This window comes from Bos javanicus, chromosome 2 (assembly GCF_032452875.1).
Source record: "Bos javanicus breed banteng chromosome 2, ARS-OSU_banteng_1.0, whole genome shotgun sequence".
Lineage (NCBI taxonomy): Eukaryota > Metazoa > Chordata > Mammalia > Artiodactyla > Bovidae > Bos > Bos javanicus.
In genome coordinates, this window is record NC_083869.1 from 81,826,511 (window position 1) to 81,840,735 (window position 14,225).

A 14,225-nucleotide genomic window follows, 5' to 3' on the forward strand; every position below is an offset into this window, starting at 1 on the left:
TAAGAAAGAAAGTAAGAAATCACTTAAAATTATCTGATCTCTAACACTTTTCTCCTTTTTTGTAATTACTGTTGTATCCTGGCATTTAGTAGTATTATACATAAAATGTGCACAGTAATTTTTAGACCATCTGTTATTGGTATCTGTTTTGTTTTTTATTTTTTTTTAAATTATAATAACTATCATGAATTCTGAAATGGAGTATTCTTCTGGCCTTCTGGTTAAGATAATTCATACATCTGCTTCAGAAAAATTGAAGTGAATATGGCATAGAATGAGCTCTGTGATCTACTATGGCTCATTTATTTCTAACTGTTATAACTAGAGGTGTGTCTGAAATCTTGGTGACATAAAAATATTCTAAAGATAGGCTTTGATTTGAATGTGCAATATTAATAACATTCCTCTTTACACGTGACTGACCAGGAAAAATTGAATCTCTTCTTGTCTCTTTTCACAGTCTTAAATCATTGATATTTGTGGTGTTTTGCCTTTTTCTACATCTTCTATGAATTATAAATACTAGCACAAAAATGTTTACTTTTCTTAAGACTAGGTTCATTCTTTGACATAAGTCACTTCTTGGAGATTTATAAAGTCTCCCTGGTATTTCTCTTTCATCTTAGAAAAAGTAATAAGCACAAAAAGTCAAGGATTTGTATGTTAATACAGCTTTGTTCTTTACTAAAGTGTGAAAGTGTTATTCGCTCAGTTGCATAGACTCTTTGCAATTCCATGGACTATAGCCTGCCAGGCTCTTCTGTCCACGGGATTCTCCAGGCAAAAATACTGGAGTGGGTGGCCATTACCTTCTCCAGGAGATCTTCCTAACCCAGGGATGAACTCAAATCTCCACATTGCAGTTGGATTCTTAACCATCTCAGCCACCAGCAGAGCCCGTTCCTTACTAAGGACCCATTCTTTGGTTTAGAAGTGAATAACATGACAAAATGATTTGACTTTGTCAAAGTTCCAAACCACTATCACTGTAAAACTATTGCCATACAACTGAAATAAATTGTAGTTTAATGGTGGAAGTGTGGGTCCACAGTGCATTGACACTTCTTTTTGTTTGTTTACTTCTGTCAGACATGTTCTTTTCACTGGAGAAATGGGAATTGAAGATGACTGTAGACCAATCCAGGATGTTAATTTACACCCCTTTTGTTTAGCAATAAAGTGCAGTTTCACAGCACAGTAAAAAGGATGACATATTAAATAAAATATACTGTCAGTTTTGAAATATACATGCCTCTTTTCATGCTGAAAACAATCATGTTAACAGTTGAGCTTCCTCATGTGTTTCCCTACCAAACATTCAACTTCTCCAGTTTATTCAGATGTCACTTTGATAATCAAACCCTTCTGCAACCCAAAGATTTTCAAATATCAATTTTGTCATTACTCAACTTACAAAACAATAAGTGAGCATAAAAAAAACTACATAGACAAAAAAGTTATTAATCCTGTAAAAATGCTTTGAAGGGATTCAAAACAATTAGTATATAAAGAAGCTTAAAAGTTATAGACATATTTTCAGCTGTGTATTTTTCTTTAAAGAAAATAATTTTGAAATAATCTAATACTAGGTGAGGGTTCTGAGATGTGACAGTTTTGAGACTAATGAATGTCTATGGATTCTGCCTGCATCATCTCTAACATCAAATTCAGTACCTATGCTTGTAGTTGATAGTAAATGGAATTTAAAAGTGAATGCCTATGTTAAAAACAAAGGATTGTATCATGTTATGATGAGTTTCACATCCACTCTCATATTATCACATTATTTTTCATCTTTGCATATATGATTTACATACAATGAAATGTGCATGTATTTGATTTACATACAATTAAATGTAAGATTCTGTGCTTTATTATGCCTATAGTTGCATGAAATATTCCCTTCATGTCTCTAATTTTCTTGAAGAGAACTCTAGTCTTGCCCTTTCTATTGTCTTCCTCTATTTCTTTGCATTGTTCACTTAGGAAGGCTTTCTTATCTTTCCTTGATATTCTTTGAAACTCTGCATTCAGAGTTGGGTATATCTTTCCTTTTCTTGCTTGCCTTTCTCTTCTCTTCTATTCTCAGCTATTTGTAAGGCCTTCTCAGACAACCATTTTGCCTTTCTTTGTCTTGGGGATGGTTTTGACCACCACCTCCTGTACAATGTCACAAACCTCCATCTATACTTCTTCAGGCACTCTGTCTATCAGATCTAATCCCTTGAATCTATTTGGCACTTCCACTATATAATCATATGAGATTTGATTTAGGTCACATCTGAATGGCCTAGTGGTATTTCCTACTTTCTTTAATTTAAGTCTGAATTTGGCAATAGGGTGTTCATGATCTGAGCCACAGTCAGCTCCCGGTCTTGTTTTTGCTGACTGTATAGAGCATCTCCATCTTTGGCTACAAAGGATATAATCAATCTGATTTCGGTGTTGACCATCTGGTGATGTCCATGTGTAGAGTCTTCTCTTGTGTTGTTGGAAGAGGGTGTTTGCTATGACCAGTGCATTCTCTCGGCAGAACTCTACTAGCTTTTGCCCTGCTTCATTCCATATTCCAAGGCCAAACTTGCCTGTTATTCCAGGTGTTTCTTAACTTCCTACTTTTGCATTCCAGTCCCCTATAATGAAAATGACATCTTTTGGAGGCGTTAGTTCTAAAAGATCTTGTAGGTCTTCATAGAACCGTTCAGCTTCAGCTTCTTCAGCATTATTGGTTGGGGTATAGACTTGGATTACTGTGATATTGAATGGTTTGCCTTGGAAAAGAACAGAAATCATTCTGTTGTTTTCAAGATTGCCCTCAAGCACTGCATTTTGGAACTTGTTGACTATGCAGCCTACTCCATTTCTTCTAAGGGATTCTTGCCCACAGTAGTAGATATAATGGTCATCTGCAATAAATTCACCCTTTGCTTTCCAGTTTAGTTCACTGATTCCTAAAAGGTGGATGTTGCTCTTGCCATCTCCTGTTTGACCATTTCCAATTTACCTTGATTCATGGACCTAACATTTCATGTTACTATGCAATACTGTTCTCTACAGCATTGGACTTTACTTCCACCACTAGACACATCCACAATTGAGTGTTGTTTCTGGTTTTCTCAATATCTTCATACCTTCTGGAGCTATTTCTCTGCTCTTCTCCAGTAATATATTTGGCACCTACCAACCTGGCGAGTTCATCTTTCACTGTCATACCTTTTTGCCTTTTCATTCTGTTCATGGAATTCTCAGGGTAAGACTATTGAAGTTGTTTGCCATTCCCTTCTCCAGTGGACCACGTTTTGTTAGAACTCTCCACCCTCACCCCTCCATCTTGGGTGGCTCTACATGGCGTGGCTCATAGTTTCATTGACTTAAACAAGGTTGTGATCCATGTGCTCAGTTTGTTTAGTTTTCTGTCGTTGTGGTTTTCACATGTAACTCCAATCTATATCAAGATATAGAATATTTTACAAACCTTAGACAATTCTCTTGTGCTCCTTTGCAATGAAATTTTTCTTCATTCCATGAAAGAACCAGGTTGATTTCTCTCACTATTAATCAATTTTTTTCTGTCTTTAAAATTCTGTATACGTGGTATAATGTAGTATGTGCATTTTGTTTTCATAATTCAGAGCTTCCTTCACTCAGCATAAACTTTTTGAGAGTCTTCCATGTAGTCTGCATTGGTCGTTTGTTGGTTTATATTGCTAATTAATGTTTCAGTATTTTATTTTTAAATTTCTTTGTTGACTAATGATGTTAATATTCTTTCCATATGTAGTTTGAATGTTTCCAGATATGTTTTGTGAGATATCTGTTCTAGTTTTTCACCATTTTTATTAGATTATATTCCTCTTATTATTGCTACTCGTGTTCTTTTTATATTCTGGATATAAGTTCCTTGCTAGGCATTTTTATGCAAACATGTTTTCCCAGCTGATTGCCCTTTAATTTTTTTCAATGATATTTTGAAGAGTAAAATTCCTAATATACATGAAGTCCAATATTACTACAGTATTCTACAGAATTACATTTTAAATATTAGTGTTGTATATTTGTGTATGGTATGATAAATAATTGATTATAGTGAAGATATTCTATGGGTTTTATTTTTTAACTGAGCTTAGATTTAGTATTCTAAATTTATAAACAGATGATGGCGGGGATAAACTAGGGATAGATGCATTATTTAACAGACGATGGTTTGCTGAAGATAAAAGTATTTTTGCCATGAAATTACTTTCATAGAAAACTGAATAATGTTTGTGTGTGTGTATATTTTCTATTTCCATATTCTGTATACTTTTTCAGAACTATGGATGGAAATTCATGACACTGTACAGGAGAAAGGGATCAAGACCATCCCCATGGAAAAGAAATGCAAAAAAAGCAAAATGGCTGTCTGAGGAGGCCTTAAAAATAGCTGTGAAAAGAAGAGAAGTGAAAAGCAAAGGAGAAAAGGAAAGATATAAGCATCTGAATGCAGAGTTCCAAAGAATAGCAAGAAAAGATAAGAAAACCTTCCCCAGCAATCAATGCAAAGAAATAGAGGAAAACGACAGAATGGGAAAAACTAGAGATCTCTTGAAGAATATTAGAGATACCAAGGGAACATTTCATGCAAAGATGGGCTCAATAAAGGACAGAAATGGTATGGACCTAACAGAAGCAGAAGATATTGAGAACAGGTGGCAGGAACACACAGAAGAACTGTACAAAAAAGATCTTCACGACCAAGATAATCACGATGGTGTGATCACTCACCGAGAGCCAGACACTCTGGAATGTGAAGTCAAGTGGGCCTTTGAAAGCATCACTATGAACAAAGCTAGTGGAGGTGATGGAATTCCAGTTGAGCTATTTCAAATCCTGAAAAATGATGCTGTGAAAGTGCTACACTCAATATGCCAGCAAATTTGGAAAACTCAGCAGTGGCCACAGGACTGGAAAAGGTCAGTTTTCATTCCAATCCCAAAGAAATGCAATGCCAAAGAGTGCTCAAACTACCACACAAATGCACTCATCTCACACACTAGTAAACTAATGCTCTAAATTCTCCAAGCCAGGCTTCAGCAATATATGAACCGTGAACTTCCAGAGGTTCAAGCTGGTTTTAGAAAAGGCAGAGGAACCAGAGATCTAATTGCAACATCCGTTGGATCATTGAAAAAGCAAGAGAGGTCCAGAAAAACATCTATTTCTGCTTTATTGACTATGCCAAAGCCTTTGACTGTGTGGATCACAATAAACTGTGGCAAATTCTGAAAGATATCAGAATACCAGACCACCTGACCTGCCTCTTGAGAAACTTATATGCAGGTCAGGAAGCAGCAGTTAGAACTGGACATGGAACAACAGACTGGTTCCAAATAGGAAAAGGAGTATGTCAAGGCTGTACATTGTCACCCTGCTTATTTAACTTATATGCAGAATATATCATGAGAAACGCTGGGCTGGAAGAAGCACAAGCTGGAATCAAGATTGCCTGGAGAAATGTCAATAACCTCAGATATGCAGATGACACCACCCTTATGGCAGAAAGTGAAGAGGACCTAAAAAGCCTCTTAATGAAAGTGAAAGAGGAGAGTGAAAAAATTGGCTTGAAGTTCAACATTCAAAAAATGAAGATCCTGGCATCTGGTCTGTGATGGGAAATAGATAGGGAAACGGTGGAAACAGTGTCAGACTTTATTTTGGGGGGCTCCAAAATCACTGCACATGGTGACTGCAGCCATGAAATTAAAAGATGCTTATTCCTTGGAAGGAAAGTTGTGACCAAACTAGATGGCATATTGAAAAGCAGAGACATTGCTTTGCCAACAAAGGTCCGTCTAGTCAAGGCTATGTTTTTTCCTGTGGTCATGTATGGATGTGAGAGTTGGACTATGAAGAAAGCTGAGTGCCAAAGAATTGATGCTTTTGAACTGTGGTGTTGGAGAAGACTCTTGAGAGTCCCTTGGACTGCAAGGAGATCCAACCAGTCCATTCTGAAGGAGATCGCCTCTGGGATTTCTTTGGAAGGAATGATGCTAAAGCTGAAACTCCAGTACTTTGGCCACCTCTTGCAAAGAGTTGACTCATTGGAAAAGACTCTGATGCTGGGAGGGATTGGGGGCAGGAGGAGAAGGGGACAACAGAGGATGAGATGGCTGGATGGCATCACTGACTGGATGGACGTGAGTCTGCATGAACTCCGCGAGTTGGTGATGGACAGGGAGGCCTGGCGTGCTGCGATTCATGGGGTCATAATGAATGTGACACGACTGAGCGACTGAACGGAACCGAACTGTATAATTTTTCATTGATTTATATATCATTTTCTTAAACCAACACCACACCTTCTTGATTAATAGTAGTTTTAAGGTCAAGTAGTTTTATTATTCATATTTATTTTCCTGATTTCCTGTCTCTCAATATCTCATTCTCTCACTCTCTCCCTCACTGCCTTCCTTCCTTTCTCTTTTCCTCCTTGGCTGTTTTAGATCCTTTTCATTACAATATGGAGAAGAAAATGGCAACCCACTCCAGTGTCCTTGCCTGGAGAATCCCAGAGATGGGGGAGCCAGGTGGGCTGTCATCTCTGGGGTCGCACAGAGTCGGACACGACTGAAGCAACTTAGCAGCAGCAGCATTACAATATAAATTTTAGAATATCTCATTAATTGGGATTTTGAAATTGGATTTTGATGACTCTAGATAAATTTGTGGAACATCTTAAAATATATTTTTTCCAATATTTAATTGCATATGTCAATTTTTAAAAATATTTTTCCCTCAGCTTATTTAAAAATTTTCCAGATAGAAATCCTTTCTTAAATGTAATTTTTTTAATATTTCATGATTATGGTGCTGTACTAAATGGTATTTTAAAATTTTTTCCATGTTTTGGTTATTTAGTTATATTAGAGTCTTGTTATGTTCACTCATTAATTCTAGTAATTTTGAGGGGGTCTATTCTGCATGAAATTTTAAGCAAAAAATTCTGAAAATAGATTCTTTTTTTTCATCACCCTTTCTAACTTTTATACGTTTTGTTTGTAGTATATATACTACATTGGCTAGGAATCTAGTACAATATTGAATAAAATAATAAGACAAATCATTCTTGAATTGTGGCTCTTTTAAAGGAGAAAGCAATTAGTCTTTGGTCATTATCTGTGATGTCAGCTGCAGGGTTTTAGTAGGTGTTCTTTATAAGGTTGAGAAAGGTTTACTCTGAGCTTGTTGAAAATCTTTGTGATAAACATGGCATATTTATTCAAATATTCTTTCTGCTTTTTCTATTCAGATAATTGTGTGATTTTCTTTCTTTTTTCCTATTAATATGATAAAAATCTCATGGACAGAGGAACTGGTGGGCTTCAGTACTTGGGTGTCACATAGCACACACACACACAGTCTATTGATTTATTTTCAATTGTTGAATGAACCTTTCATTCTTAGGGTAAATCTTGCTGTTAATGATAGATTTATCCTTTTTATACAGTGCTGACTTCAATGTTCTAATATTCTGTTAAATGCATTTGCATTGGCTCAGACGGTAATGAGTCAGCCTGCAATGCGGGAGATCCAGTTCCATCCCTGGGTTGGGAAGATCCAATGGAGAAGAAATGGGAACCCACTCCAGTATTCTTGCCTGGAGAATCCCATGCACAGAGGAAATTGGCAGCCTGCAGTCCATTGGGTTGTAAAGAGTTGGATATGATTGAGTGACTAACACTTTCAGTTTTCACTTTCACTTAAATACTTTTGTCAGACTATTGTATCAATGTTATATTGGCCTTGTAAATTAAATTGGCTACTGTTCCCTTTACTTAAAGAGTTTTCTTAGAATTTCTATGATTACTTTCTTAAAATTTTTGTAGAATTCAGAGTAAGCATCTGGGCATGATTTTTGTTATATGTATTTTGATTATAGATTAAAATAATAATTTATGAATAATTCAATAATATATAGTTCTTCAAATTTATCTGATCCAGAGTAAGTTTGGGTAAATTGTTTCAAATTACTGTCTATATGGTAAATTTTATTTTCTTAATATTTCATTTCAATATTTAATTGATTTCCAATCATTTAAGATCTTTGTCCCTAATATTTTTAATATATATGTTCCCCATCTTTTCATTTCTAGGCAATCTTATTATGGACTTAAAATTTTTCTGAATTTGTTCTAAAAAGTGACTTTTGACTTTATTAACTTTCTGTATTATCTCTTTTAAATTTCTTAGATTTATGTTCTGATATTCACTATTTTTCCTACTTTCTCTGAAAGAAATATTATTTTTTTATTTTCTTACTATGTCGTTTTCTCTGTATACATTCAATATTTGCTCTTTAAAATAGCATTCCAGCAATTTGACTGTGATGAGCATAGATTATTTGTCCCCTAAATTAAGGTTTTTGAGTAACTATCAGTTCAGTTCAGTCGCTCAGCTGTGTCCGACATTTTGTGACCCATAGACTGCAGCACGCTAGGCCTCCCTGTCCATCACTAGCTCCCAGAATTTACTCAAACTCTGGAGAAGGAAATGGACACCCACTCCAGTATCTTGCCTGTAAAATTCTATGGACTGAGGAGCCTTGTAGGCTACAGTAAATCGGGTCGCAAAGAGTCGGACACGACTGAGCGATTTCACTCACGCATGTCCATTGAGTTGGTGATGCCATCCAACCATCTCATCCAATGTCGTCTCATTCTCCTCCAGCTTTCAATCTTTCCCAGCATCAGGGTCTTTTCAAATGAGTCAGCTCTTTCCATCAGGTGGTCAAAGTATTGGAGTTTCAGCCGCAACATCAGCCCCTTCAAAGAACACTCAGGACTGATTTTTAGGATGGGCTGGTTGGATCTCCTTTCAGTACACGGATTTTTAAGAATCTTCTCCAACACCACAATTCAAAAACATCAATTTTTCAATGCTCAGCTTTGTTTATAGTCCAACTCTCATATCTATCAGTCAGTTCAGTCACTCAGTCATGTCCGACTCTTTGTGACCCCATGAATTGCAGCGTGCCAGGCCTCCCTGTCCATCACCAACTCCTGGAGTTCACTCAAACACACGTCCATCGACTTGGTGATGCCATCCAGCCATCTCATCCTCTGTCGTCCCCTTCTCCTCCTGCCCCCAATCCCTCCCAGCATCAGAGTCTTTTCCAATGAGTCAACTCTTTGCATGAGGTGCCCAAAGTACTGGAGTTTCAGCTTTAGCATCAGTCCTTCCAAAGAAACCCAGGACCAACCTCCTTTAGAATGGACGGGTTGGATCTTCTTGCAGTCCAAGGGACTCTCAAGAGTCTTCTCCAACACCACAGTTCAAAAGCATCAATTCTTCGGCGCTCAGCTTTCTTCAGTCCAACTCTTGCATCTATACATAACCACTGGAAAAAACATAGCCTTGACTAGATGGACCTTTGTTGGCAAAGTAATGTCTCCGCTTTTGAAATGCTATATAGATTGGTCATAACTTGCCTTCCAAGGAGTAAGCATCTTTTAATTTCATGGCTTCAATCACTATCTGCAGTGATTTGGGAGCCCCAAAAAATAAACTCTGAAACTGATTCCACTGTTTCCCCATCTATTTGCCATGAAGTGATGGGACCGATTCCGTGATCTGCATTTTCTGAATGTTGAGTTTTAAGCCAACTTTTTCACTCTCCACTTTCACCTTCATCAAGAGGCTTTTTAGTTCCTCTTCAAGTTCTGCCATAAGAGTGGTGTCATCTGCATATCGGAGGTTATTGATATTTCTCCCGGCAATCTTGATTCCAGCTTGTGCTTCTTCTAGCCCAGCGTTTCTCATGATGTACTCTGCATATAAGTTAAAAAAAGCAAGGTGACAATATACAGTCTTGACGTCCTCCTTTTTCCATTTGGGACCAGACTGTTTTTCCATGTCCAGTTCTAACTGCTGCTTCCTGACCTGCATATAAGTTTCTCATGAGGCAGGTCAGGTGGTCTGGTATTCCGATATCTTTCAGAATTTGCCACAGTTTATTGTGATCCACACAGTCATAGGCTTTGGCATAGTCAATAAAGCAGAAATAGATGTTTTTCTGGAACCCTGTTTCTTTTTCGATGATCAAGAGGATGTGGGCAATTTGATCTCTGTTTCCTCTGCCTTTTCTAAAACCAGCTTGAACCTCTGAAAGTTCACGGTTCACATATTGCTGAAGCCTGGCTTGGAGAATTTTGAGCACTACTTTACTAGCATATGATATGAGTGCAATTGTGTGGTATTAGAGCATTCTTTGGCATTGCCTTTCTTTGGGATTGGAATGAAAACTGATCTTTTCCAGTCCTGTGGCCACTGCTGAGTTTTCCAAATGTGCTGGCATATTGAGTGTAGCACTTTCACAGCATCATCTTTCAGGATTTGGAATAGCTCAACTGGAATTCCATCACCTCCACTAGCTTTGTTCGTAGTGATGCTTTCTAAGGCCCACTTGACTTGACATTCCAGGATGTCTGGCTTTAGGTCAGTGACCACACCATCGTGATTATCTGGGTCATGAAGATCTTTTTTGTACAGGTCTTCTGTGTATTCTTGCCATCTCTTCTTAATATCTTCTGTTAGGTCCATACCATTTCTGTCCTTTATTGAGCCCATCTTTGCATGAAATGTTCCCTTGGTATCTCTAATTTTCTTGAAGAAATCTCTAGTCTTTCCCATTCTGTTGTTTTCCTCTATTTCTTTGCATTGACTGCTGAAGAAGGCTTTCTTATCTCTTCCTTCTATTTTTTGGAACTCTGCATTCAGATGCTTATTTCTTTCCTTTTCTCCTTTGCTTTTTGCTTCTCTTCTTTTCACTGCTATTTGGAAGGCCTCCCCAGACAGCCATTTTGCTTTTTTTGCATTTCTTTTCCATGGGGATGGTCTTGATCCCTGTCTCCTGTACAATGTCAGGAACCTCATTCCATAGTTCATCAGGCACTCACACAGATCTAGACCCTTAAATCTATTTCTCACTTCCACTGTATAATCATAAGAGATTTGATTTAGGTCATACTTGAATTTTCTAGTGGTTTTCCCTACTTTCTTCAATTGAAGTCTGAATTTGGCAATAAGGAGTTCATGATCTGAGCCACAGTCAGCTCCCGGTCTTATTCTTGCTGACTATATAGAGCTTCTCCATCTTTGGCTGCAAGAATATAATCAATCTGATTTCGGTGTTGAGCATCTGGTGATGTCCATGTATAGAGTCTTCTCTTGTTGGAAGAGGATGTTTGTTATGACCAGTGCATTTTCTTGGCAAAACTCTATTAGTCTTTGCCCTCTTCAATCTGTATTCCAAGACCAAATTTGCCTGTTACTCCAGGTGTTTCTTGACTTCCTACTTTTGCATTCCAGTCCCCTATAATGAAAATGACATCTTTTGGGGGTGTTAGTTCTAAAAAGGTCTTGTAGGTCTTCATAGAACCATTCAACTTCAGCTTCTTCAGCATTACTGGTTGGGGCATAGACTTGGATTACTGTGATATTGAATGGTTTGCTTTGGAAGTGAACAGAGATCAATCTGTCATTTTTGAGATTGCATCCAAGTACTGCATTTTGGACTCTTTTGTTCACCATGATGGCTACTCTATTTCTTCTGAGGGATTCCTGCCCATAGTAGTAGATATAATGGTCATCTGAGTTAAATTCACCCATTACATTCCATTTTAGTTTGCTGATTCCTAGAATGTCGATGTTCACTCTAGCCATCTCTTGTTTGACCAATTCCAGTTTGCCTTGATTCATGGACCTGGCATTCCAGGTTCCTATGCAATATTGCTCTTTAGAGCATCAAACCTGGCTTTGGAGTACATCAAGGCTGTATATTGTCACCCTGCTTATTTAACTTATACGTAGAGTACATCATGAGAAACACTGGACTGGAAGAAGCACAAGCTGTAATCAAGATTGCTGGGAGAAATATCAATAACCTCAGATATGCAGATGACACCACCCTTATGGCAGAAAGTGAAGAGGAACTCAAAAGCCTCTTGATGAAAGTGAAATAGGAGAGTGAAAAAGTTGGCTTAAAGCTCAACATTCAGAAAACGAAGATCATCGCATCCAATCCCATCACTTCATGGGAAATAGATGGGGAAACAGTGGAAACAATGCCAGACTTTATTTTTTGGGGCTCCAAAATCATTGCAGATGGTGACTGCAGCCATTAAATTAAAAGACGCTTGCTCCTTGGGAGGAAAGTTATGACCAAACTCAATAGCATATTCAAAAGCAGAGACATTACTTTGCCAACAAAGGTCCATCTTGTCAAGGCTATGTTTTCTGCTGTGGTCATGTATGGATGTGAGTGTTGGACTATGAAAAAGGCTGAATGCCGAAGAATTGATGCTTTTGAACTGTGGTGTTGGAGAAGACTCTTGAGAGTCCTTTGGACTGCAAGGAGATCCAACCAGTCCATTCTGAAAGAGATCAGCCCTGGGTGTTCTTTGGAAGGACTGATGCTAAAGCTGAAATTCCAGTACTTTGGCCACCTCTTGTGAAGAGTTGAGTCATTTGAGAAGACTCTGATCTTGGGAGGGATTGGGGGCAGGAGCAGAAGTGGATGACAGAGGATGAGATGGCTGGATTGCATCACTGACTCGATGGACGTGAGTCTGGGTGAACTCCGGGAGTTGGTGATGGACAGGGAGGCCTGGCGTGCTGGGATTCATGGGGTCGCAAAGAGTCGGACACAACTGAGCGCTTGAACTGAACTGAATGATCTAGTGGTTTTCCCTACTTTCTTCAGTTTACGTCTGAATTTGGCATTAAGGATTTCATGATCTGAACCACAGTCAGCTCCCGGTCTTATTCTTGCTGACTATATAGAGCTTCTCCATTTTTCGCTGCAAAGAATATAATCAATCTGATTTCAGTGTTGACCGTCTGCTGATGTCCATGTGTAGAGTCTTCTCTCGTGTTGTTGGAAGAGGGTGTTTGCTATGACCAGTGCATTTTCTTAGCAAAAGTCTGTTAGTCTTTGCCCTGCTTCACTCCGTATTCCAAGGCCAAATTTGCCTGTTACTCCAGGGGTTTCTTGACTTTGTACTTTTGCATTCCAGTCCCCTATAATGAAAAGGACATCTTTTTGGGGTGTTAGTTCTAAAAGGTCTTGTAGGTCTTCATAGAACCATTCAACTTCAGCTTCTTCAGCATTACTGGTTTGGGCATAGATTGGATTACTGTGATATTGAATGGTTTGCCTTGGAAATCAACAGAGATCATTCTGTCATTTTTGAGATTCCATCCAAGTACTGTATTTTGGACTCTTTTGTTGACCATGATGGCTACTCCATTTCTTCTGAGGGATTCCTGCCCACAGTAGTACATATAATGGTCATCTGAGTTAAATTCACCCATTCCAGTCCATTTTAGTTCACTGATTCCTAGAATGTCGACGTTCACTCTTGCCATCTCCTGTTTGACCACTTCCAACTTGCCTTGATTCATGCCTGACATTCTAGGTTCCTATGCAATATTGCTCTTTTCAGCATCAGATCTTGCTTCTATCACCAGTCACATCCACGACTGAGTATTGTTTTTCCTTTGGCTCCATCCCTTCATTCTTTCTGGAGTTATTTCTCCACTCATCTCCTGTAGCATATTGGGCACCTACTGACCTGGGGAGTTCCTCTTTCAGTATCCTATGATTTTGCCTTTTCATACTGTTCATGTGGTTCTCAAGGCAAGGATACTGAAGTGGTTTGCCATTCCCTTCTCCAGTGGACCACATTCTGTCAACCCTCTCCTCCATGACTCGGCTGTCTTGGGTGGCTCCACCAGCATGTCTTAGTTTCATTGAGTTAGACAAGGTTATGGTCCTCGTGTGATTAGATTGACTAGTTTTCTGTGATTATGGTTTCAGTGTGTCTGCCCTCTGACGCTCTCTCGCCACACCTACCATCTTACTTGGGTTTTTCTTACCTTGAACGTGTGGTATCTCTTCATGGCTGCTCAGCAAAGCACGGCTGCTGCTCCTTACCTTGGACAAGGGGCTACCCTGAGTCCGAGGTCAGGGGTGGCAGCTGGGAAGAGCTACCCATGCCATACATTACTAGTATAAAAACCATAGCTTTGACTATGTGGAACTTTGTTGGCAAAGTAATATCTCTGATTTCAATATGCTATCTAGATTGATCATAACTTTCCTTTGCAGGAGTAAGCATCTTTTAATTTAATGGCTGCAGTCGCCATTTGCAGTGATTTTGGAGCCCAAAAATATAGTCAGCCACTGT